The following is a 27,461-nucleotide window of genomic DNA, read 5'->3' on the forward strand; positions in this document are numbered from 1 at the left end:
TGTTCTGTTCTCCTTGAGTTTTTTTTTAAGTGAATTAGGACCAGGGAAACAATCATAATTGTTTGATGGGTGATGCCCTTTCCTCTAGTATATTTATTGCTTAACAGTCGTTTCCTCATTCATAACTTGATAAATTTAGATTGATTTTTCAGGTGAGAAGCAAGTTTTAAAGGGATTACTGTTACCTTTAGAGTGTTCAGTCATAACATTATTGTTATGTTTCAGGTATCTGGCTGAAGTGAGGTAAATTTAAAATTTTTGGATCTAATAGTTGAGTAATAACCAGGTACTTGATCGCTTTGTGACAACATATATATAAAATTAGATGCATCAGTGCCTGGTATCAAATTCAAAGTTGAATGGGGTACAAACAACAAAATTACTTTTCTTGATGTTTCAATAATTAGAGACATGACACAGTTATCCTAAATAGAAAACCAGCATTTTCACTTTCAGATATTCATTCTTTTAGTTATCATGACATTTCTGTTAGGATTGGCGTAGCCAGCAATTTGTTCCTAAGAGCCTCACAGATTTGCTCTCCGGAATTCCTGGAAAACGAATTTGAACTTATCGTAAGTTGCTGCCATCCATAAAGTACCTCTATCATATAACTGAGACTGCTGTATATCTTAGTTTAACCAGACCACTGAGCTGATTAACAGCTCTCCTAGGGCTGGCCCGAAGGATTAGATTTATTTGACGTGGCTAAGAACCCACTGGTTACCTAGCAACGGGACCTACAGCTTATTGTGGAATCCAAACCACATTATGACGAGAAATGCACTTCTGTCACCAGAAATAAATTCATCTAATTCTTCATTGGCCGGTCGGAGGGTCGAACGCTGGGCCAACAGCGTGCTAGTCGAGAGCTCTACCCACCCCTCCAATGAAGAACTCATATAACTGAGAAAGCTATATATAATGCAAACATTATTTTCTACCAGCCTCCTCAAAACATAACCAGGGAGACACCTAGGAATAAAATCAAAATCCCACACCTAGACAGGATTAAGCCATTGACACAGACACTTAGAAAATCTAATCTTTTTGGCTTTACATACCCAAATACCCTGGTCAAATTGGGATATGTTACATATAATTTATAGGAGCAATTATCAGTTCAAAAACCAGTTGGTAGAATCAGCACTGATTAAAAAAAGAAATATGATGAACCTCTCAAAAAGGAGCTGGGGATTCAGATCTGAGTGATAAAAACTTCCTCAGTCAGTAGTTAAGAAGATTAAAGAGATTATAATCATATATATATATATATATATATATATATATATATATATATATATATATACATATACATATATATATACATATATATATATAACTATGGAGCATCACTATATTGTGATATAAAATAATGATTAAAATATACAATAATATAATTGATAAATTGTATATTTTAAGACACAAAATGTGTGTGTGTGTGCGTGTGTGGTGTTTCGACCGTTTGCAGGTAGATTTTAAGTCTCAAAATTCATTACTTTACTCTACAGTGACTCTTCCATAACCAGGAGCATATAAAAACAGAAAACAAAATTTATATACAGGAGCCTAGGGTTCTTACTCAAAGGGAAAATGCATGAAACACGGGTACAAAAATAGGTATATTTACATAACAGACAAGTTCAATATAAAAATGAATTAAATGAAAGTTAAAATATATATAGTTGAAAGTCCTCCAGGAGGATGGGGGATAAATATGGGATGCCAGGAATATATAGGAGAATTCCGCTACTATCGTCCTTTTGAAACGATATATAACATAGGTTACGGTCTAATATATATGAAAATATGCTCCACTAGGGGTGCATATATATATATATATACAACCTCGAGGCTTGACTAGTAACTTGAATAGGGACAGTGTGACACGTATATATATTGAACCAAGAAATTCATATATATAAGCAAAGACATATGGCCCCATAAAGTCTAATATATATATATATATATAGTAACGTGATATAAGCAATCTTATATATATATACTATATATATAGTGCCCAAGCGCTAGTTATAGGGCTTATTCCATACCCTTCCCAATGGTCAGCCATGTTCCATGGTTTGAGATATATGCCCACCATATATGCCCATGGGGCGTAATCGGTAGTGGGTGGAGGGGTACCCTTGAGATGATATAGGGCTGAAGTATGGAGTTATATATATGGTTGCACTATCGTTTAACAATATAGTGGCCGTGGTTGGAGACAAAGCAAGAGGCTGTGGTCCACGTGGCAGCGAGCTTTGCTAAAGAGACATAATAACGTGTGGCCTCCTCCATCTGGTCTAGCCTCCATGGTGACCTGAGCACGTTGGGTACTTTTGTAATGCTCTGCCTTGACTTAGGGGCCATGCAGCCCCACTGCCTTGTGGATGCCAAACAATTTCCTCTTACTGCCCTAGGCGGAGATTATTATCTCCCATTTTAAAGCCCCTCTGGAATGTCCGGTTCAACCTTTTTAGTCTCACTCCCCAGAAACTCACCCTGAGACAGGTCAAGAATAATCAGGAGTCTGTCATTGCTTCACAGTTGATTTTTGCAAAAGGCAGAATGGGGAGACTGTTTCATTAGCTTATTTGGTTATTCCTTACAGCTTGACAGTACTCTAAGTTCTCTTTTTAACATACTCAGGACAAACTGTGCTGCATTACTGATGAATGCAACAACTGTTACTTTAGACACAGTGACAATTTAGACCATACAATAAGAAGGCTTTATTACTTTAGCTGGTTAATGCTGAAATATTTTATAAATGATCATTTCTCAAATGCTTTATTAACCATACTTTACTGAGGGAAACCAAAAGGCAGCTCTCGACATGATACAAGTTAAACATAAACAAAAACAGCTGTAAGAAAAAAATCAAAAGAAAATAAAAGACTTGCTGGTAACAAAAAAAAAAAAATAAATGAGTCTTAAAGTTAGGCAGAAACTAAATGCATGCTGTTAGTTTCAGCTGTGCAAGAGGAGGACAAAAATAACACAGTGATTGTTTTAAATGACCCCCTTTACGAGAAATTGTAAGGACAATACTCAATTCATATTTTCAATCATAGGACAAGCTCGTACAAGCTCAATGCATAGCTAATAGCTCAAAGAATCTCCACCTTGAAAGTGCTGACAGTTTACAGTGGAATTTGGCAGCTGGTGAGCGAGGCAAAAGATTATTTCGAGTTCTAATTCGCTAACTTTAAAAAACGCCAATTGTTGCTGCTGACTGCCCACTGCGCTAGGTTATAAATAGCTACTCACTGAAGGCATGAATGGATAAACAAAAGAATGAAAAGGGGATGGAGACGGGAATAGATTCCCAATAAAAAAAAAAAAAAAATTGACACAAATGAGGGCAACTCTTACTGAAGGGAAGGACGTCTCTCGGATTACCAGGTGGCATTAAAAATCACAATAAGTCTATGACTCGCAGTTCATTAACAAAAGAAAAAAAAAAAATATTTTATAGGCAGAAGAGCCAATGATGGGAGAGTGAGTATTTGTTTTGTGTACTTAAAAGTTATCATCCTTATAAATTGGGCGATGGCCAAGATCTCTCAGCCCAAGGGCGTTATGAAAAACAATCAGGGCGTGACCCCTTTGGGAAGAGCTGGCACGCATGCCCAAAACAAAGGATGGGCGCAAGGAGTGTAACTTCCCACTCTGTTAATTTATGCTTTACAAAATGATTTATGCATTTAGAGGGGAATGGTATCCCATATTTTAATTACCTCTTGTGGGATAATTAAAGAAAAGCTGAAAGAAAAGATCAACAGAAAAGGATGAGGGATAGAAGTTCCAGAGGAAAGGAGGAAGATAGTGCAGGACCTTGAATCCTCTTCTGGATTATAAAAAACCAAGACCTTGAAAGATGAAGGGTGGCACAGGTGCCAGGAGAGCTCTCAGCTCTTTGTAGACTATGGACTGGAATTTCCCACTCCCATGGTAATTCTGCCCGAACCTCTCCGACTTGGACAGTCGTCCTCGGCGGGGGGGTGGCTGTCAGGCCAGAGGGCGGCATGGAGTGCCACCAGTGTTGGCTGCTGCGACAGCTGACACTGGCATTTTCTTCACCAGCTTGGACCTCATCCATTGCAGTTCTTGGAGTTCATCTCGCCCAGTTAGGCGGGGCAGAATCATGACTGCCAGAGAGTTTGCTGCCCTTTTGGGTGGCGACTGAGGAGATGGTTGGGCAGGGGGCTGAAAACATCCGGCTCGCAGGCAGTGGTGACCAGCTCAGGCCTGGGTTGCGAATATGTGTGCCTTTGGTTGAGTTGGCCAGAAGAACTCGTCATCTTGCTACTGACACAGAGTGGAACCAGGCCGGGTGAAGAGGGGGAACTAGTTGGATCCCAGAAGTGAGATCAGTGGTTGCTCTGGCACGGACATTGGCACTGGCACTTTGTAGCGATGTCAAGTGGTCCCAAAAAGAAAACGGGACGGTGATTAACAACTGCTCAGTGAAAACAAGTGACACTGGCAGGATAGCTTGATTCTCCTGAAGGGAGATGATTTTCAACATTGGCACTGAGGCAGTGCTGGCAAAGAAATCTGGAGGATTATTGGGGACTTAGGACCCGGAAATCGTGGCTTGGAGGGGGATGAATGGCCCAGGAGGACGTCATAGTCTCCTGGAATGGGCTTTACGGTGAGATTAGAGCGTTCTAGCCTTGTGATGTCTGGTAACCCTCAGTTGGAGGAGGAAGGATCATTTGTAGTGATTCACTCCTCGATATTAGGTAGGTTCCTTCTATTTATAAACAAATTCTGAAACCATGTTTAATCTAGGCGCCAGAGTCATAGAATGCGGTGACAGCATTTTGTTGGTACACTTACCCTGGGGAAGAGCTACATAGATGAGACCTTCTGCAGGAGGGCCAGGGACTTGAAAAAATCACTGTTAATGATGAGGAGGTGTTTGAGTTTTATTAGCATTTAAATCAGGCAGAATGTCCAAAAAGTCCACGTTGTCCATGGAGGGCTCAAGCATGTTATGGGATGGGGGGCGGGGAGAGGGCTTCACAGTTACAGTGGGCTTGTTCCTACACTGTTCAGCAGAATGCCCTATCTTATTGCAATACCCACAACCTGCTGATTTCGAGGATTGCCCATGCTTTTGCTGAGGGGTGCCCAAGAGGCATGGAGGAGGATGAATTTTTCTTCTTCATGGAAAAGCCCTGGGGCTGATGGGTATCCCAGGCATCAGCTATCTGACAGCAATCAAAAAAGGTTCTCTGCGACTCTGTGCAAATGAAAGGACAGGAGGTGATGTTGAAGAGCAGGACCAGTGTTCTAGTTTTCATCTGTTTGATGCACTTGTCAAAAATCTTAGAGGGACCTGAACCACTTGGCGTGGGCATAAATCGGACTGGAGGCCCAGTCTGACCAGGTCTATTGACTTCCTTGTAAATGAAGCCTCCTCCAGCATTCGGGGTGATTTCATAGAAATGGAGATAGTCTGGCGGATGAAGTCCCAATTTTCTTGCTCCTCCAGTGGGAGAGCTTTGTAAGCAATGATGGCCTTCCCTCCAAGGGACTTGCCCAACACCAGGGAGAGTTCGGCGGCGCTCAGCAGGCTGGCCTTTAGGACTGTCCTGGCGGTGTTGAGCCATACCTCGGGCTCGGCCTCTGTCCATTTTGGCATGCAGGCAAGTGCCTAGTTGAAAGCACTCATCCCCTTGTTGGTGGGTGGGGGCGAAAGGCCACATTGTTGCAGCAAATGGAGTGGATGGGATTTGTCCTTCTCTTCCTTTCTGCGTCTCTTAAAGGGATGAACGGCCTCCTTCTCTTTTCTCTTTGCTTCTTCTCTTTTCTCCTGAGCAAGTCTCTCTGCTTCTTCTCTTTTCTCCAGAGCAAGTCTCTCTGCTTCTTCTCTTGTCTCCTGAGCGAGTCTCTCTGCCTCCCTTTCTTTTCTGGCTGCCTCCTTTCTTCTTTCTTGGGCCTCCCTTTCTTTTTTTATCTCATCCATCCTCTCCTGTACCCATTCTTTTAGCTCCCTCCCAGAAAGGCCGAGTTCCATCCCGGAGTTCATGAAGATTTTGAAATCTTTGCTCTGCTGAGTTCTTGCTGGCATTTCAGTGAGGATGGGGTGGACTCTAGTAAGCACAAAATTAATTTTCCAGATCGAAGGAAGAGCTGTCAGGGTATAATAAATGCACCCAAATTTTAAGGAAGTGGCTTTTCGGTGACTTTACGGGTGCATGAAGGATTTTTAAATCAACAGTGGGGGCGCGTCTGGCCCTGACCAGGAACCTTAGGGTGCAATAACACGTAGGACATGAGCTTAGATTGAATTTGGAGATTGTCCCAAAAATAATATGAGTGATCTCCTGCACTGATGAAGCAGGCTATAGTGGGGATTAGGGTGGAATCCTGGCAGTCTCCCAGTTACCAACGGTGCAGGATGATTGGGGACAAGAATTGCAAATGATTGGTTTTCCAGAATGTTGTACTGACAAAACGGGTTGATTGGGGACGAGAATGGAATATACAGGTCTCCCGATTTACAGACGAAGCGGGCTGACTGGGGACAAGAATTAGTAAATGATTGGTCTCCCAAGGTACTGACAAAACAGGTTGGTTGGGGACGAGATTGGAATATACAGGTGTCCCGATTTACAGACAAAGCCGGCTGATTGGGGACAAGAATTAGCAAATGATTGGTCTCCCAAGGTACCGACAAAACGGGTTGACTGGGGTCAAGGTTTGGCAAATGATTGGTCACCCAAGGTACCAACATAATGGGTTGATTAGGGACAAAGACTGGAGAATGATTGGGTCTCCCTAAAATAGTTCCTGCACAGACGATGTCTGATTAGTGAAAGCGCAATTTTTTACATTTATGGACTTACAGGAGAAGTTTATTCCTCAGAGCAATTAAGTGGGTGGTAAGTCCAAAGTTATAATGAATATGCAACACACACAGCAGTAGTAAAAGCACAAGAACAAAAAAAAAATACAATGTCAGACCCCCAATAATACAAGAACGGAACAATTTTGCGGAACGAGCCGAGGGAAAACAAAGTGAAATTAAACAAACAAATTCTCACACCTCACTAGTCTAAATGGTGCTAGGCGGAGGTCGAGCGAGTATTTATAGGCTGCTGGGGCTGGCTTTCAGTGACAAAATGAATGAATGAGGTAATGGTAAACAGACGAGAAAGAATTCGGGGAACTTGTTCAGTTCTACACTGTGCATAACACAAAATATAATTTTGCCCTATTGCTACATGAGAGAGGAGATAATGAGTCAGCAATGCAAGTCTGACTTTTACGAACACGTGTTAGCAATCGATTTTCGTGCCTACTTAAATGTTCGATGTTGAAAGGACTTCTGTTTCAAAGAGAGAATACCCACACTGTTATTTGAATGGGTTAAAACCTAAATAACCTATTTGAATGGCATGCAAGCTGTGTGCAAAAGCTTTCAAAAGCTAAAGTTTGGCGATGCTCTCTCTCTCGTTTCCTTTTGGCATGCGCCCTAATATACCAAAAAATTTAAAAAACTCCTAGGTTTAGTCACGTTTGGTAAAATTTTCCTATGCTGAATAAACACAGTTTACTTTAGCAGAATTTCCTTGGCCTGTTGCACTGGCTTTTCAAAGGTTCGTAATCTGTCTCATATCCAGCTTAGCTGAGCTAATTGCTGATTTTATATATAAACAAAAGCAACAAAGGGTGGTGTGCAATGCAATCGTTACAAGAATCGCTGGTTAGGTCGTCATTTTTATATGTTTCCTGGTGCAGGTAGATTTTAAGTCTCAACATTCATTACTTTATTCTACAGTGACCTTGTAAGATAACCAGGAGCATATAAAACAGAAAACAAAAGGAGTTATACAGGAGCCTAGGGCTCTTACTCAAAGGGAAAATGTGTGAAACACGTGAGTACAAAATTAGGTATACTTACATAACAGACAAGTGCAAGGGAAAATGAATCAAATGAAAGTTAAAATTGTGCTGCAGTTGAAAGTCCTCCAAGAGGGGTGGGGGGAGGAAAAGCTTGGGAGTGCCAGGAACACAAGCCAAGGAAAATTCTGCTACTATCATCCTTTTGAAACAATATGGAACACAGGTTACGGTCTAATGCAGGAATTGGGAAAAATGCTTTCTACTCGAGGCTGAGCTGAAGGTGCCAAGGACAACCTCGTGGCTTGACTAGTGACTTGAATAAGGGGGCAGTGAACACGTGGGCCAGGATTGAACCAAGAAATTCAGGGGAAAGCAAAGACACTGGCCCAAAAGTCTAATGAACGCACAAGGGCGAAAGTAACGTAACTAAGCAATCTTTCAGTGCACTTTACTATCCTACAGGAGTGTCCAGCACTGATGTTGAGGCAGGGCTTCGTTCCAATCCTTCCCAAGGGGAGTCAGCCATGGCCCACGTAGTTTGGAGACAAAGGCCGCCCACCAGAGTCGTGCTCGTGGGACGTACATCGGTGGAGAGGTGGAGGGGCACCCTTGAGATGATATAGGGCTGAAGTAGAAGAGTTCTGCTCACGCTATGGCCGCACTTCACCATTTAAGAATGATACAGGCCATGTGGTTGGGAGACAAAGCAAGGGGCAGTGGTCCACGTGGCAGTGAGGGGTGGGGAAGGAGACGTCTTGCCGTGTGGCTTTCTCTATCTAGGTCTGAGCTATGTGTGAGGCTGACCTGAGCACATTGGGGCCTTTTATGGCGTAGGGGGGTGATGGCCTGACCCAGGTCGCTGGTCCTGTACCAAGCAAGAGCGCCAAAAGAGTTACTGCCCTAGGCGAAGATTATCTTCTGAGTGGGCCTTTAATACCCTCTGGAATGTCCGGTTCTCAACTCTTCAGTCTCACTCCCCATAAACTACCCTGAGACAGGTCAAAATAGACAGGAGTCTGTCTATCGCTTTGATTGATTTTACAAAGGCAGAATGGGGAGACTGTTTTATTAGCTTATTTTGGCTATTCCTTTACAATATATATATATATTTATATACAATATATATATATATATATATATATATATATGATATATATACACAACTATTCTCTAGATAGGCCCGTTATGTAAATATTATTGTTATACTATACAACAGTATAATAACAATAATACATTCATTTATGATACTGAATTCCCCAATGGTTGGCTGGGCAGATGCTTTTGATCATAAATAAGGTGGAAATGTCGTTAACATGAAAGTATCAACAAAGCAACGCATATACTAAACCTTACAATTAAGTTGTGAGATAACCAACTATGAATCATACCTCTCAAAATATGAATATTTTTCATTTCTTTTTAAATATGGTTAAATTCGATGTCTTGTAAACATCTTAATATATGAATATGATTGCCCATAAAACACTGTTTAAACGTTGAAACCATATATTTCGGGGCACTAGCTTCTGGCCCCTGTAACATGGTAGAATATGGACAGTGGAAAGTTACAATGGTATATATACAAAAACACCAAAGGAAGGTGTGGCCCTAGGCCTCCGAAGAGGTGGCGTTTCTTAAAGGAGAATGGCCAAATTCCTAGTGATTTTTGGCCTCATTAGCTCCCGTTTGGCGATGGATCTGGCGGTCGCGTTTCCTGGGTCATCTTCTTCATGAGGATTTCAGGATTAAGGTGTCGATGTCATCCGATTTCAATGTCCTCTGACAGGTTCATATTGTTGGTTTGATTGATGATAGCAGATTCCAGTATCCTTCTTTTGTACGGACAGCTACTTTTAAAAACCAACTCCGCCCCACTCCAGTTAAATTATGCCCTGTATTTCTGATATGTAGGAAAATTCCCGAACTCTCCGAAGCGTAATGTACTGATCTTTTTGTGCTCTGTTATTCTTTATGAGAGGACGATCTACCTGTCTTCGCCTACATAGATGTCCTGACAATTACTACACGGTATCTTGTAAACTCTCCGGCTTCCCTTTGTTATTTAAGTATACGTTAACGAGGTGAACTCCCGATGAATTTGGGATAATGGAAAATGAAAGGATTGTTGGGCCTGAGTTGCTTGGAAGCCTTTTGGATGTTTTCATCGTACGGAAGCTTTATTTTGTTGTTGAAATCTCCATTTGTCTGTTGTGAGTGGGTCCTTTATAGTATATTTTATTCGCTTTGTTAATAGCCCTCTCTCGATAATGTGTGGTGGATATAGCAGTTGCGTTAGGTGTTGGCGGATCATGTTAAATTCTTTATCCAGGTACTCATTTGAACATATCCTAAGTCCTCTGAGGAATAAGTTGCACCCTACCATGATTTTTACGGAGACGTCGTGGTAGCTTAAGAAATGAATGTAGGAGACAGCGAAGGTGGTTTTCTATATACTGTAAATGCATACCTGTTCTGTTTTCTTATGATCAGTACATCTAGGAACAGTTCAGTTTTCCGTCCTTTTCCCATTCTGTTTTAAATTTTATGGTCGGAACTAGCGAATTTAGCCTATTAAAAAAATTCATTAAAGTCCCCCAGCTATTGTCCCAGAAAGTAAAGATATCATCTACGTATCTAAGCCAGATCATATTATGGGGTTTGATAGACGACACAAAGTTCTGTTTTGAAATATTCCATGTACAAGTTTGCTAGAAGGGGGTGATAGGGGACTTCCATTCTGATCCCTTAAATTTTGGTTTGTAAAAATTACCATTGAAAGAAACACGTTGTTAGTTACACAGAGGTTGATAAGTAAAAAAGTTTTATCTATGCTAAGAGAAAATGGTCTTCATATGGTTGTAACTTCTCTCTAAGAAAGACAACACGTCGGCAATCAGGACTTGGGAGAAACAATGACTCGACGTCTAGGCTGAGCAATTTGATGTTGTTAGAGGATGTTTAAACTATTAAATTTTGTATGAAATCCTCTGCATGTTTGACGTGGGAGGATGAGAAGGTCCCTGGCCTAGAAAGGGTGATAACAAGTCTGCGAGCCATTTTGATAATTTGTACATGAAAGAGCCCTGCTAGATATTATGGGGCGTAATGGAATCCCATCTTTATGTGTTTTCAGGAGGCCGTAAAAATAGGGGAGATCCATCGCCAAACGGGAGCTAATGAGGCCAAAAACCACTAGGGAATTTGGCCATTCTCCTCCGCAAGAAACGCCACCTCCATAGCATCGGAGGCCTAGGGCCACACCTTTATGTTTTGTATATATACCATTGTAACTTTCCACCTGTCCATATTCTACCAGTGAACAGGGGCACAGAAGCTAGTGCCCAAAATATATGGTTTCAACGTTTAAACAGTGTTTTATGGGCCTTCTTATATTCATATTACACTGTAGTATTACAGGAAAAGACATTCATTTTTTGCCCATCATGGAACATCACAGTTTACGCCAGATCTTCGGCTTCAACCCAGCTGTCAAGCACATCTTCAGACGGTATGAACGGCTAGTACATGGGTTACACAAGAGGAAGAATCAGAGAAATTTTCTACAAGAATGCCTACAGGAACAAGTTTCTCCCAAAATGTGCCGGTTTCACGCGTTGGACATCGGCGTCAGACCCATTTCGGACTCCATCCGCACATTCCTCCAAGACAGAATACAAGCCACACACCAAGACATCTATGTGATTAGAAGAAAAATAAGTGAGCTAGCCACGTCACTTCGCCTCATGTGCAGGGATGATGGTAGGTACAGATATCTTTCATATTTTGTGCTATCAGGTGCTATTGAAAACAGTGAGTCCCACTCCAGAAATTTGTGCTACAAATTAAAAGACTGATCAGGAACAGCGTATGGAATAATCTTGGCCTTCCCAATAATGTGCTGAATCTCTCTAACCATCCTCCTCAGAAGAGCAGACCGTTTTAAATCTTGAGTTTCATTCGCTCTAAAACCTGGTCCTGAGAGTAATCTTAATTTCCTAGTTGCTTTTGATAAACATTTTGCAAAAAACAATTATGACAAGAAAGAGGCATGTCTCAAAGGCATTTTGCTAAATGTCTTGGAGCAAAATAACAACAAAAATTCGCTCGGTGAAAAAGATTCCAAAATGCATTAGTTAATTTAAGAAAAAGGGGATATCATCATCACAAAATCTGACAAAGACAGGAAAAATAGTTCTGTTAGACAAGGAGACATACATCAATAAAGTTCAAGAACTTCTAAACAATGCAGAGACCTATGACAAATTAACGAAAGATCCCACAACAAATATTGCTGCTCAATTTAACAAATCAGTCAGAACCATAGGGGCAATAAAAAGACATAGAATTACTAGAGACATTCAGGTAATCAACCCTCTCTCCCCTATTTTACGGCCTCCCGAAAACACATAAAGATGGGATTCCTTTACGCCCCATAATATCTAGCAGGGGCTCTTTCATGTACAAATTATCAAAATGGCTCCGCAGACTTGTTATCACCCTTTCTAGGAACCTTCTCATCCTCCCACGTCAAACATGCAGAGGATTTCATACAAAAATTTAATAGTTTAAACATCCCCTCTAACAACATCAAATTGCTCAGCCTAGACGTCGAGTCATTATTTACTAAAGTCCTGATTGCTGACGTGTTGTCTTTCTTAGAGAGGAAGTTACAACCATATGAAGACCATTTTCCTCTTGGCATAGATAAAACTTTAAAACTTATCAACCTCTGTGTAACTAACAACGTGTTTTCTTTCAATGGTAATTTTTACAGACAAAAATTTGGCTGTAGCATGGGCCTATCACCCTTCTAGCAAACTTGTACATGGAATATTAGAAACAGAACTTTTGTCGTCTATCAAACCCCATAATATGATCTGGCTTAGATATGTAGATGATATCTTTACTTTCTGGGACAATAGCTGGGGACTTTAATGAATTTTTTTAATAGGCTAAATTCGCTAGTTCCGGCCATAAAATTTAAAACAGAATGGGAAAAGGACGGAAAACTGCCGTTCCTAGATGTACTGATCATAAGAAAAACAGAACAGGTATGCATTTACAGTATATAGAAACCCACCTTCGCTGTCTCCTACATTTCATTTCTTAAGCTACCACGACGTCTCCGTAAAAATCATGGTAGGGTGCAACTTATTCCTCAGAGGACTTAGGATATGTTCAAATGAGTACCTGGATCAAAGAATTTAACACGATCCGCCAACACCTAACGCACTGCTATATCCACCACACATTATCGAGAGGGCTATTAACAAAGCGAATAAAATATACTATAAAGGTCCCACTCACAACAGACAAATAGATTTCAACAACAAAATAAAGCTTCCATACGATGAAAACATCCAAAAGGCTTCCGAGCAACTCATGGCCTAACAATCCTTTCATTTTCCATTATCCCAAATCCATCGGGAGTTCGCTCGTTATCGTATACTTAAATAACAAGGGAAAAGCCGGAGTTTACAAGATACCGTGTAGTAATTGTCATGACATCTATGTAGGCGAGACAGGTAGATCGCTCTCGCAAAGAATAACAGAGCACAAAAGATCAGTACGTTACGCTTCGGAAGTTCGGGAATTTTCACATAAGGAAATACAGGGCATGTTATTAACTGGAGTGGGGCGGAGTTGGTTTCAAAAGTAGCTGTCCGTACAAAAGAAAGATGCTGGAATCTGCTATCATCAATCAAACCAACAATATGAACCTGTCAGGAGGACATTTGGAAATCGGAACATTGACACCTTAATCCTCAAACCAACATGAAGAAGATGACCCAGAAACGCGACCGCCAGATCCATCACCAAATGCGATGTTAGCTAATGAGGCCAAAAACCACTAGGGAATTTGGCCATTCTCCTCCTTAAGAAACGCCACCTCATAGCATCGGAGGCCTAAGGCCACACCTTCATGTTTTTGTATATAATATACCATTGCAACTTTCCACCTGTCCATATTCTACCAGTGAACAGGGGCTTTCAACAAGTGTTTGAAATATATGGTTTCAACGTTTAAATAGTGTTTTTATGGGCCTTCTTATATTCATATATTACAGATGTAGTATTAAAGGAAAATTTACACCATATTTAAAAGAACTATCTGAAAAATATTCATATTTTGAGAGGTATGATTCATAGTTAGTTATCTTCACAACTTAATTGTAAGGTTTCATGGGTTACACAATGATACTTTCATTTTAACAAGACATTTCCACCTTATTTATGATCAAAAGCATCTGCCCAAAGCGGTTTCAACCATTGGACAATGTCAGAGTATATAAATCCGCACATTATTGTTATTACTGTTGTATAAGCCAATAATAATCTATGTATATTATATATATATATATATATATATATATATAAGGCATTTAGATGCAACAGAAAATGATGGTAGGTTGTCAGATAAAGGAATAGGTAGACCAGTGCTTCAGGAAACATTCTTTGAAACTAGTTTTGAGTTCACGGAACACTACAAAATCAGGCATCTAAAATAACAAATAAATACAATGAAAAGAAAATCAACACTCATTAAAATTAAAAAAACATCAGAACTAACTACTCAAGAACTAAAATTGAACACCATCCCGTTTAACCTATAAAGCAGCAAAATCAAGAGTTGAATACCAAATATAAACAAAGATAGTTACAGAATCTAATGCAGTTGAAGGGAAAAACTTTCAACTCCTTTGACCTGACAAGAAATAGACAACCTGGCATTTTTCTTTGATGGAATAAAAAGTAACTTTCATTGTATTTACCATTTTAGATGCCTGATGATGGGGTTTAAGCAAACATATGGAAAAAAATCTGACAAAGAATGGAAAAAGTTCTGGTTAGAAGCAACATTCTTTCATTGACTACTAACTTCTACGAAATTCTTGATGTTGCATCTATTTCCAATTGAAAGATCCCAACGATCAGCCATGCCAGTTCTTGGTTTTCAGTATAGGGCGGCAATAAAACGCATTGATTATAAACATCGGGGAAATGAAGTGCGATATCCTATTTTTGTCTTCCTGTCTCCAGCAAGATCTTATTCTGATGGCCTTCACTTCACCATTTAACCGCTGATACAGGAACTCATGTCTTCATCGACAAAATGGCCAGGCGGTCTTCACGCAGGAAGAATGGGAAAACGTCTTGGCAGTTGCAGGTTCTGTCATCGATAATGAACGACCTGACCTCAACTACGGAATGCGGTGTCAAATTGACTTTAACCAGGGGGTCGAGTCTCATTGAGGTAGAATGGTCCTACCATATCTCGAGTGAGCTTTACACAACAAAATTACTGCCCTAGGTAAATTATCAACCAGTGGGTGAATCTCTGGATTGTCCGGTATGATAAAGTGTTCATTTAAAACCCATAAAGTCCTCTGACAGGTCAAAAGAAAGTGTTTTCTTTCAATGATTGATTTTACAGGCAAAAATTTGAGCAGGGAGACCTGATTTTATAAATCATTTTGTACTATGAAACGTTTTACAAAAATATTTTGAATAGAATTTCTATACATAATATGATAAATATATTTATGTTTTAAGATATCTATAATATTTGGGACAATAGCTATATTAATGAATTTTAAAAGGCTAACAGCTTTATATATAATATATCCAGAAACAGACATGGGATAAGGATATAGGAAAACAAATCCATAGTCATGTACTGATCATTACAAGGGTAACAGGTATGCAGCCCAAAAGTATATATAAGACCCACCTTATATTTCTAAAGTAAAATGATTGATATATACCACGATATCTCCAAAAATCATATGATATGATGCATACTTATTCCTCATTTTGAGGACTTAGGATAAGATTAAATGAGTCCTGGATATAAAACTGAATACGAAAATAAACTGACGATGTATATATATATCAGATCTATATACAACATATTCGTGACTAGGAATAAAATATTTATAAAGGTGCATAAATTTAAATATGTATATACAAAATATGTATATATATACGATGAAAACAACCAAAACTTTCCAACTCAGGCCTAACACCTGGTATATATTCTATCTATATAAACCATTAATGAGTATACGTCATATCGATATATTAAATAATTTTTGTTAAAGAGATAGTTTACAAGTTACCGTGATAATTGTGTTATGGCAAGCTTTGAGTGTGAAGTCGTTCTGTAAATATAATTGAAAAACAGGCAGTTTATTAACAATTAATACATTCATTCTGATAAAGGAATGCCATTAATTTTGGGCAGATGCTTTTGATTTCAAAACTTTATCGTTAGCAGCAACTGTATTGCTTTTTCATCAGTCAATGAAAACCTTATAAGCAGAAGGATGGATTTAACCAAGTTATGACATCATACACTCTCAACGTTAGCCAAATATTTCATTTTTTAATGGTTGAAAATTCCGAATCTTTCAAACCAATGTAGGAGCTAAGTAGTTCAACTTTATAATATTAAGATGTTGCAATTTCTCCTTTGTTTCATTATTTAAACTAGAAATGAAAATTTTTGCCATTTACGTCAGAAATAGATATTGATGGAAAGCTGGCCTTTCTGCCATGTTTATTAGTATAATTTGTTGATTTTCATACAGAGGAAATAAGTGAAACCAACTTTAACTTGACAACCAAATTTTCATCTCATTTAAATTAATTTTAGTGAAGGTTAGTGAATATTTTATGTTTACAAAGATTTGTTATATTATTTAACCATATATTTTCTTGTATCAAAGATATGTTTTATAATATATATATTTTTGATATGATTCATTGGCAAACAATCAAAACTAATTGATAGGTATATATATATATAGTGATATAAATATATGCTATAATTTCATGTTAATGACATTCATATATATTTATGTCAAAGCATTTATATATAAACATATATATATAATTAGTATTATAATTGGAGATATATTATTGTTATAGGGACAGAGTATATTCATAATAAAAAGTAATACAATAGTTTTATATATATAAACATATATATTTTAAAGATATATCTGTAGTCTATATATATATACATGTAGTTGCTGTAATGCAATTATATTGGTAAATCAAAGCGAAAGTTTCGTGGACCGTCCTTTGAATAGGTAGACCAGTACTTGAACAAACATATGTTATAACAAGACTATTTTCGAGGTTCTAACACACCCCATCATCAGGCATCTAAAATAACAAATAAATACAATGAAAGAAAAAACACTAATAAAAATTAAATAAAACATCAGAACTAACTACCAAGAACTAAAATTGAGACAGTACCGCTTTTAACCTATAAAAGCAAGAGTCAAGAGAGGAATATCAAGGCAAATACAAAGATAGTTACAGAAGACAGACACAGAATTAAAAACAAAGCAACTCAACTGACCGTTCATTATTACAGAGTGATGGTTTTTCTTTGATGGAATATAAAGTTTTCTTTCATTGTATTTATTTGTTATTTTAGATGCCTGATAATGGGGTGTGTTAGAACCTCGAAACTAGTCGCAATAAAGAATGTTTCCTCAAGTACTGGTCTACCTATTCCTTATTCGACTCCGCTTTCCACGGAATTCTTCTGTTGCATCTGTATTGAGACAACGATATGGAGAGCCAGTTCTTAAGCAGTATAGGGCGGTGGAACGCCTTGATTATAAAATTAGGAAAATGAAGTGCGATATCGAATTTTTGTCTTCCTGTCTCCAGCAAGATCTTATTCCTGATTTCCTTCACTTCAGACTCTTCGACCGCTTCTTACATCGAACTCGTCTTCATCGTAATTGCCAGCGACAATTCTTACGCAGGGAAGAATCATCTAAACGACGGCAGTTGCAGGTTCTGTCATCGATAATGAACGACCTGACTACTCAACTACGGAATGCGGTGTCTTGGATTGACTTTAACCACCGTGAGTCTCATTGAGCGTAAGAATGGTGCTACCATATCTCGAGTGAGCTTTACACAACAAAATAAATTACGTAAATTAGGCTTTGTGAGTGATGATGGTGTCCCGCATGATAAAGTGTTATTTAATTACTCCAGTAAAGTCTTCTCTGATATTGAAAAAAGAAAGTGTTAAGTAAAGGAATGAAGTTTGTTTTGTCTTACGGGTAGACCTGATTTTATCGATCACTTTTGTACTTTTGAAACGTTTTTCAAAAATATTTTGAAATTTGATTTCTATGACAAACATGATAAAGGTTTTGGTTTTTTCAAGAATTCTCTGAAAAATTTGGCATTTTCTTCTTTCTATTGTAAAAAAAAAACAGCTTTATACATAATATATCCAGAGAAGAGTATGACACAATAAGGCACTTAGCAAAAGACAAATCCATAGTCATTACCAAACCAGACAAGGGTAACGGTGTTGTTGTTCTTAACAAGACCGATTATATTTCTAAAGTAAATGAGGTTTTGAATGACCATACCAAGTTTGAAAGAGTTCGAGATGATGTTCTCCTAACCATTTTGAACGAGGAGGATAAGATTAACAGATTCTTGAGAAAACTGAAATCAGAAAATTCCATTGATGATGGTGTTTATTCAGATCTTTATACAACAGGTTCCAGACCAGGAATATTATATGGTTTGCCAAAGGTGCATAAAACTGGGTGTCCCATACGACCCATCATGTCAGCTATAGGTACCTTCAACTACAAACTTTCCAAGTACCTGGTGCCCATTCTTGCTCCTATAACCATTAATGAGTATACGGTTAATGATACGTTTACTTTTGTTAAAGAGATAGGGAGTAAAAGTTTCGATAATTGTGTTATGGCAAGCTTTGATGTGAAGTCACTGTTCACGAATATACCTTTAGTTGAAACCATTGACATTTGCATTAATAATTTATACAGTGATTCTGATAAAATTCTATATTTTACAAAACCTCAACTTCATAAACTTTTATCTCTAGCAGCAACCGATTGCTTTTTCATCTTCAATGAAAAGGTTTATAAGCAGAAGGATGGGGTTGCCATGGGAAATCCACTGGGTCCAACGTTAGCTAATGCCTTTCTTGCATATCATGAGGTTAGGTGGTTGAACGAATGTCCGGCATCTTTCAAACCACTTTTATGTAGACGCTATGTAGATGACACTTTTTAATTTTCAGATCTCCCACGCACATTCCTTTGTTTCTAGAGTATTTAAACTCGAAGCATGAAAATATCACATTTACGTCAGAAATAGAGACTGATGGAAAGCTGGCCTTTCTGGATGTTCTCGTAAGCCGCAAAGATAGTGAGTTTCATACAGAGGTGTATAGAAAACCAACTTTCACCGGACTCTCAACCAAATTTTCATCTTTTATACCTATTAATTTTAAGAGGAACTTAGTGAAAACTTTAGTGACTAGGACAATCCAGATTTGTTCCAATTATTTTAGCTTACATTTTGAATTTTCTTGTATCAAAGATACTCTTTTTCATAATGGATTCGGTGCTAAATTTATTGATACATACATTGGCAAACAACTCCAAAAACTAATGAATCCACGTCCCCCAAAAGTGACAGTAAACAAAGCTACAATTTATTTTTCCTTGCCCTACATGGGTAAAAGCAGTTTTTCCTTGAGAAACAGTTTATCTAAATTACAATTGGAATTTTACCTTCAAGTTAGTCTCAGAGTCATATTCAGGCCTAAAAATGTAATACAAAAGTTTTTCAAGTTCAAAGACACGGTGCCCAAAGACCTACAGTCATCTGTAGTCTATAAGTATACATGTAGTTGCTGTAATGCAACTTATATTGGTAAATCAAAGCGCCAGTTTCGGGTCCGTGCCTTTGAACACCTAGGCCGATCAATTAGAACAAACAGGCCACTTAACAAACAAGCATTTAGTGCCATTCGTGAGCACTGCCATCAGCATGACCATCCTCTGAGTATAGATTCTTTTTCTATATTAGCCAGTCGTTCTAGTGATGTGGAGCTAACCACAATTGAAACATTATATTCCATCAAAGAAAACCATCACTCTGTAATAATGAACGGTCAGTTGAGTTGCTTTGTTTTTAATTCTGTGTCTATCTTCTGTAACTATCTTTGTATTTGCCTTGTATTCCTCTCTTGACTCTTGCTTTTATAGGTTAAACGGTACTGTTCAATTTTAGTTCTTGGTAGTTAGTTCTGATGTTTTATTTCATTTTAATGAGTTTTTTTTTTTTTTTTTCATTGTATTTATTTGTTATTTTAGATGCCTGATGATGGGGTGTGTTAGAACCTCGAAACTAGTCGCAATAAAGAATGTTTCCTCAAGTACTGGTCTACCTATTCCTTATATATATATATATATATATATATATATATATATATATATATATTATATATATACTGTGTATATATATATATATATATATATATATATATATATATATATATATATATATAGGCGGTTTCTATATAAACCCAGTTTCTCAAGCAATACAATGAAGGCAAGGAAGCACGCCAACAGGTCAAGAAAGTCATATTCGTTCGAAGCGTTTGCAACTGAATAAATATTACTTTCTCGACTCGTTGAGTGCTTCCCCTTTATTATTTATTATATATATATATATATATATATATATATATATATATATATATGCATATATATATATATATATATATATATATATATATATATATATATATATATATGCGTTATGTGATATAACTATTATGGGCTATTTATTGGTGTAGGTAATAAATGGAGTCGTCTTAGTAACGGCAATTAAGATAATAATCCAATTACTCGGATTTCAGGTGACTGGGAATGATGACGGCCAATCTGTATTTGACGTTTGATGAAATCATTAGCTCTCTCTCTCTGTCTGTCTGTCTCTCTCTCTCTCTCTCTCTCTCTCTCTTTGCGCGCGTGTGTGTGTGTAATATATTCGTTATCTGTTAGTGCGTGTATTTATCAGTCTATAGAAGTGTCTAGCTATTTATATTGTTGATTCATATTAATGCACTAATCAAAAGTATTCAATATTTGATATCTCTCTCTATCTCTGTAATATTGATTATCACTGATTGCATGCTAGCTATGTACATTAATGCAAAGCATTCAGCATTTGATATTTGTCTGTCTGTCTGACCGTCTCTGTCCCTCTCTGTGTAATAATGAAATGTTTCATCGTAGGCTTTATTTTGCATAAGTGACAAGCTATTCGTGCTGTCGATTCATTATGATTCATTAATGCAAAGTATTCAGCATTTGAATTCCCCCCTCTCTCTCTCTCTCTCTCTCTCTCTCTCTCTCTCTCTCTCTCTCTCTCTCTCTCTCTCTTTCTCCTTTTGTGAACACACTCTCAAAAATGACTGTGAATTTCCATTTCTCCAGACCTGTAGTCTTTGGATTCCCTTCAGAAACCCCATCGTTATCATTCTCTTCTACTGAGATAAAATTCCACCCCAAAAAAGAAAAGGAGCCAAGCATTTAACTTAATTGCGGGACTTATTTTTCACTCATCATGCAAATGCCCATGTGACACTTACGCTTTTAGGATCTCTGGTATTTTGTAAGGGAATGCCTCGCGTTAAATCGGGATTTTCATCTAGTGTAGAAGCAAAATCATTCGACGGTAATTAAAAGCGCTTGATATGTGAAAGAACATTCTGCTATAAAGATTTTTCTGTTCACTTATGTATTTATCCAGCGGCAAACCCACAGCTAATTAAACACTAAATGAGAATTGTATATATTGTACAGAACGTGCAAGAATTAACGATTAGATAAAAACGATTACGATGAATCTTTACAATATCATTTGAGATTTTCCTCATTAATTTGATCTAGGATTAGACATTCTGTTGTTCTTGGAAGGAAGACAGGTACTCGTACAGTCTCTGCAATTAGAATTTATTGCCGAATATTTAGGATTAGGCAAAGAGAAAAGAGGATCAGACAGATCCAAGACCTGGAAGCCAACATCTTGAGAAATGTGCAGAGGAAGTGTGAATCATTCCCCGGAGATACAATATACTGTCTATCCTTTCAGATGGAAGACAGGAAAGTACTCGTGAGACAGAGCTGTCAGGATCTTTATTGGTGAATAGCAAGAATGTACTATAATTTTTGCTGATAATACACTTTGCTTCTAGTAGCTTATAGTTGTTTTTTTTTCGGACACATTTAGAAAAGGCGGATAATGTTTCGAATAAAAAAATCTTATATTTAAGTTTTATTGAAGCAAGACATGTTTTGTTACTATTAACAAATCTGATTCTACCACTTTTGCTGCTACCAATACAAAACTGGCCTGTGGCTTATTTAGATTCTGACCCTAGGAACAAGTTGTAAAAACTGGGGTTATTATTCATTAGAACTAGGATAACAGCATGTAAGATTTAAATTTCGCACCCCGGGAGAAGGGCTGGAAAAATTACCGTCATGTTTATGAGAAGAACATTTATTTTCAATAATACTTCTCCTTTAGAGATCCACTTTTAAAAATTTCAGCTGTTTTATTACTTCCTTTCTGTTTCACGCGAACAGTTGGAAACCAGATTTAAGAAGTCAGGGGATATATACAAATGAACATAATCTAATGATGTTGCTCATATGCTGGTGAATTTTTATTTTCATATTTACATTATGTCTGCATGATGTTTCAAATATATAATAACACATATACCTATCTCTCTCTCTCTCTCTCTCTTGTTGTCTTTCTTACAGTTGACAGTTGTTAATTACATGTACACACACCTGTTAATTACGTACACACATATATACTGTATATATAAATTATGTATATGTTATATATATATATATATATATATATAAATATATATATATATATATATATATATATATATATATATGTATGTGTGTGTGTGTGTGTGTGTGTGTGTGTGTGTGTGTGTGTATATATAATATATATATATATATATATATATATATAATATATATATATATATATATATATATATAGTATATATAATATATATATATATATATATATATATATATATATATATATATATATATATATATATATATATATATATATATATATATATATATATATTTATATATATATATATATATATAATGACATCCATATACCACATATATATATATATATATATATATATATATATATATATATATATATTAATGACCCTATACCCAGGTGAGTCATGTTCTTGCTATGACTGTTTTTAGAACAGCATCAACCATTTTACTTCCCTAAGACTCTCTGATAGCAGTGGCCCACCCTGGGTCAGCAAATTCCTTCTCCCTCGTCAAACTCCTCTCACTGAATCTATCCTCAAACAAAGGCCTACTGGAATTAAACGCTGAGGCACAAAACTAGACTTTATTTGCAAATCTAACGAAAGTAATTCAGCAAAAGCTACAATCATGAAATGGAGTGAATTCCACCCCCTATAAACAGAAATCTTCACTAGAGGAAATTCTGATTCGCAAACATTCAGATTAATGATTCCAGACCAACCAATACTAGCGACTAACACCCTGGTCACCAAACAAAGTAAAAAGGTCATAATTTATTCTGGACCACAATAAATGTCATATAGTATGTAAAAGAACACACAACTTAAAATATTCCTCATGGACTCACTACAGAACAAAACCAAGAACTCCTGCTAAAAGAAACATATCATATATTAAAACCTGAAATAGTGCAACAAGACATCAGGATTCAAAACGGGAAAAAGCACAACGGAGAACAGAATGGGAAAATGCATAATGGAGACAGAGGAATTTCGCTGCAGCACAACTGGGTATTTTCACATAATGTCTGGAAAAGATATAAGTGTTCATGAGTTATGGTACTCACTTCTGTGGTGTCAGATAACAGATCTTCCAGTGGCGGTCCTTAAGCACTGCACAACCAGCAAATCATACCCAGCCTCAAAATGAAGTTCCCCCGTGATTGTCTGTTCCTCAGATAATATACCATTAGAGAGTGCAAGACACAAATGCCTCACCCAATCACCTCTCCCCATCGCATTGTCTTTTCTGGGAAACCTATTTTTTAGTTTTCTGTAAAAAAAAACCCATTAAGATGGTTATTTGTCTGTCTGTCAACACTTTTTCTGTCCAGCCTCAGATCTTAAAAACTACTGAGGCTAGAGGGCTGCTGTAAATTGGTATGTTGATCATCCACCCTCCAGTCATCAAGCACACCAAATTGCAGCCCTCTAGCTTCAGTTGCTTTTATTTTATTTAAGGTTAAAGTTAGCCATGATCGTATGTCTGTCACCGCTATAGATGCCAACAACACAGTCCACCACTGGGCCGTGGCTGAAAGTTTCATGGATCGTGGCTGAGAGTTTCATGGGGCGTGGCTGAGAGTTTCATACAGCATTATATGTTGTACAGAAAACTCTGACTGCGCCAAAAAAACTTCGGCGCATTTTTTACTTGTTATTCCGTGTTTTCGAACCTCTATTGTCACGACCATCAATTGTATAACATTATCAGTTTTCGATGCGTTATTCATTTTCATTATGGCCTCTTGCGAATATATGCATGCAGATTACATGCATCGTTTGGTCCATTCCAGTCGTTTACCTATTTGCATGATATCTGTATACATACATAATTTCATTATATTTTTTTTTATTTTGCCACAACTGTAGCGTTCTCTTTGTTTAAAAAATCTGAATGAATCTTTTGGGTGATGTATGCTTCATAAAACCCGAGTCGTTTAACCATATTTATTACACCCTCCACTGGGTATCTGTCTTGCATTAAGTTCAGTTGGTAACGTGTCCTCGTTAGATCTCAAGTTCTCTCTCTCTCTCTCTCTCTCTCTCTCTCTCTCTCTCTCTCTCTCTCTCTCTCTCTCTCTCTCTCTCTTTTACGGAAATCAAACCCTAAACTACAAAAAAATATACTTTTTTATGCAAGACTAACCATGAAACATGTAAAATGGAATTATTAAAGATGGATATTAACCCATTAAGTTTTTCCCGAAGCAAAATAATTAATTGCATGACAACCTCTAATTCTCAAAACTTGTTACAGAATTTCCAAAGTCACTTCTGTCGTCAGTGGCACTTCTAATGACCATTTCCCATATCCGCCGTTTTAAATGCTCGTTTACACCGGAGCATATCTCCCCCAACTAATCATGGGACCACGATGGTACCATTTACAATGAAAGAAAATGATAAAAGGAAATACAAGTAACTAAATGACTTCACAAAAATTACACCATTTTAGCAATAACAGAATCATCTTCCGTCTCTACATCGTCATTACAAAAAAGTCCCCCCACCTTTGTCACTTCTGTACTAGACTCAGTTGGCATTATACCAATAACAGCCAAACCCTAACAGGAGCACACATGCGCCCACTTTTTCATACATGGCATACATGTGTTATTCACGCACACAGTCATGAAACACCTGCAAAAAGGAGAAAATATCTCCTTTAGCTTGAGCCACATTATGTTTTTCGCACCATCAAAATACATAAACATAAAAAGAATACAGAACAAAACGAATAAAATCACTGGTACAAAATAACAATGATAACTAATTTGATTTATGTCTATCTCCAAAACTCACCATTTAGGCGACAGTCTGAAACAAGGTGTCCAGGCCCATGCCCGGCTCCAAGCAGAACAAAACACTATAACACGAAAGGCCTAAGCACGAGGCACATACGGTATGTACTAATGGACTTAAATGCCTCAACGCCCCACCTGTAAACCAGCAGGAATTCCTTCTAGAAAGTTTCAAGGAGAAATACTGATGCAAGCTTCCGGTCCCATGGCATCTCAGGATGACGGACTCTTAATTATCTGCGCGCCGATGTGTCGCGACTAAGCACTTGCGCAAACATTTTCCAGCATTGAACATCGCACTGCCTGAGCAACAAACAGGAATGTCATAGCTTCATAAAACATATTAAACCACTCCAGTGTCTTAGCTAACATTAATGATATTTCTAAATCATATCATTTGACACAAAAATAATTTTTCCGATATTTTTTTTTTTACTTTTAATAACCCAACTGGCATTCTAATTAATAACTGATTGTAAAAGCTACAGTACTTGGTAGTAATTAATCCTCTTACAGAATCAAGAAGCTACCGAATAAAACTGTTCCAACAATTTTCCTGGCATATTCCCGCTGGTACAGAAAACAGGAACAGAAAAGTCAGAGCATGGTCTGAAGACTGTTATTAAAGAGAGATGTACTGTATATTCACACACAAAATTAATGAATAAGTTTAAATTAGAACCAAGGGACTGGTTCAATTATTTATGAATGGACCATGAAATTTACTTGCGCCTACTGCTACAAGAAGAGAATGGTACGTAAAAAGTTGATGTTATTTCTAATCTACCTAAATCGATGCTGCTGAACTGAGGGTCATGGGCGAAAACGGATCATATGCCTTCTTAGTACTTTTACTACATTGCAAATTACTTAGGCCTGTACCAAATTATCTGTATCACATGGAACTATTTTTTTTTTTTATGATTTGGACTTGAAACGCTTACAAAGAACGCTACAGCGTCTAAAAGTGAAATGAATTAGGCCCATACACATTTCATTTTTACTTCATCCAAATTTGAAAATGACTACGTAGGTGTACCTTGTCCTTCAGAAAGAATAAAAGGCTGCAGTATCTTAGGCGAGGCTCATAGATTTCATCCGTGCTGTCACCCGATTTCATTGAAAGCATGTAATTCTTATGCTCTTTCCTCCATGTGCTTCTCATAATATTTATCTTTTTCTTTGCTCCTTTTCTGCCAGCCTCGTTGTCCTTTTCCCTCATTTTCTTCCGCCACTGTGTAATACGCTCCATTTTTGCTTTTTGTTTCTGTCCATTTATTATTTGCTGGCTATTGCCCATCAATTCAGACCAGAATTCTTTATCCTCCTGTTTTATGACGCACATTCTGAACACAGTGGCTGAGATCTTTCCCGGGATAAACCCAACGGAGAACTGCCACGAAATCGTTCTTATCCGCCCGGTCGGAAGAACTTCGGGTAATTCCATCAGTTCATCTGTTCTGGTGAGTGGACTGACTCAGCCCATTGACTGTCGTCCACGTAAGTTTTAACGCCGGTGAAGTAACAGGAGAACTGAGAGGTAAACCTGATCATGAACAACCTGCCTTAGAAAAGCCAACAAATAACCGAAGCATTCACGATCAGGTTTAGCTGTCAGTCCACCTGTCAGTTCATCGAATCTGGTGTTAAAACTTACGTGTAGACGACAGTTTGTGGGTGGAGTCAGTCCACTCACCAGAACGGATGAACTGATGGAATTACCAAAAGTTCTTCCGACCGACTGAAAGGTGATCGCACTTGTTGACGGGTAAGCAACGATTCTATGACAGTTCGTCGCTGGATTTTGCCTGGGAAGGATTTCAACCACTCGGACTAGAATATGAATAAACTGTTTAGGCCTAATTCTTTTATTAAGCAATTGCCGTAGCAGCTAGTCTATATTGCTCCACCTCCTCAAAAGCCAGCGGAGTTTCCATCGGTGCCATGTAGTGTTGCCACGACGATGGCAAGGCGAGAACTGAGGACGATGACCTAGAGTTGACAGTCGGGCTTACAGTTCTCTTTTCATGTGGACACTCATCCGTTGAACGGTCTCTGGTGAACTGACAGTTAAACCTAATCATGAATATCCGGCC

The sequence above is a fragment of the Macrobrachium rosenbergii genome, chromosome 56 (assembly GCF_040412425.1).
Source record: "Macrobrachium rosenbergii isolate ZJJX-2024 chromosome 56, ASM4041242v1, whole genome shotgun sequence".
NCBI classification, from domain to species: domain Eukaryota; kingdom Metazoa; phylum Arthropoda; class Malacostraca; order Decapoda; family Palaemonidae; genus Macrobrachium; species Macrobrachium rosenbergii.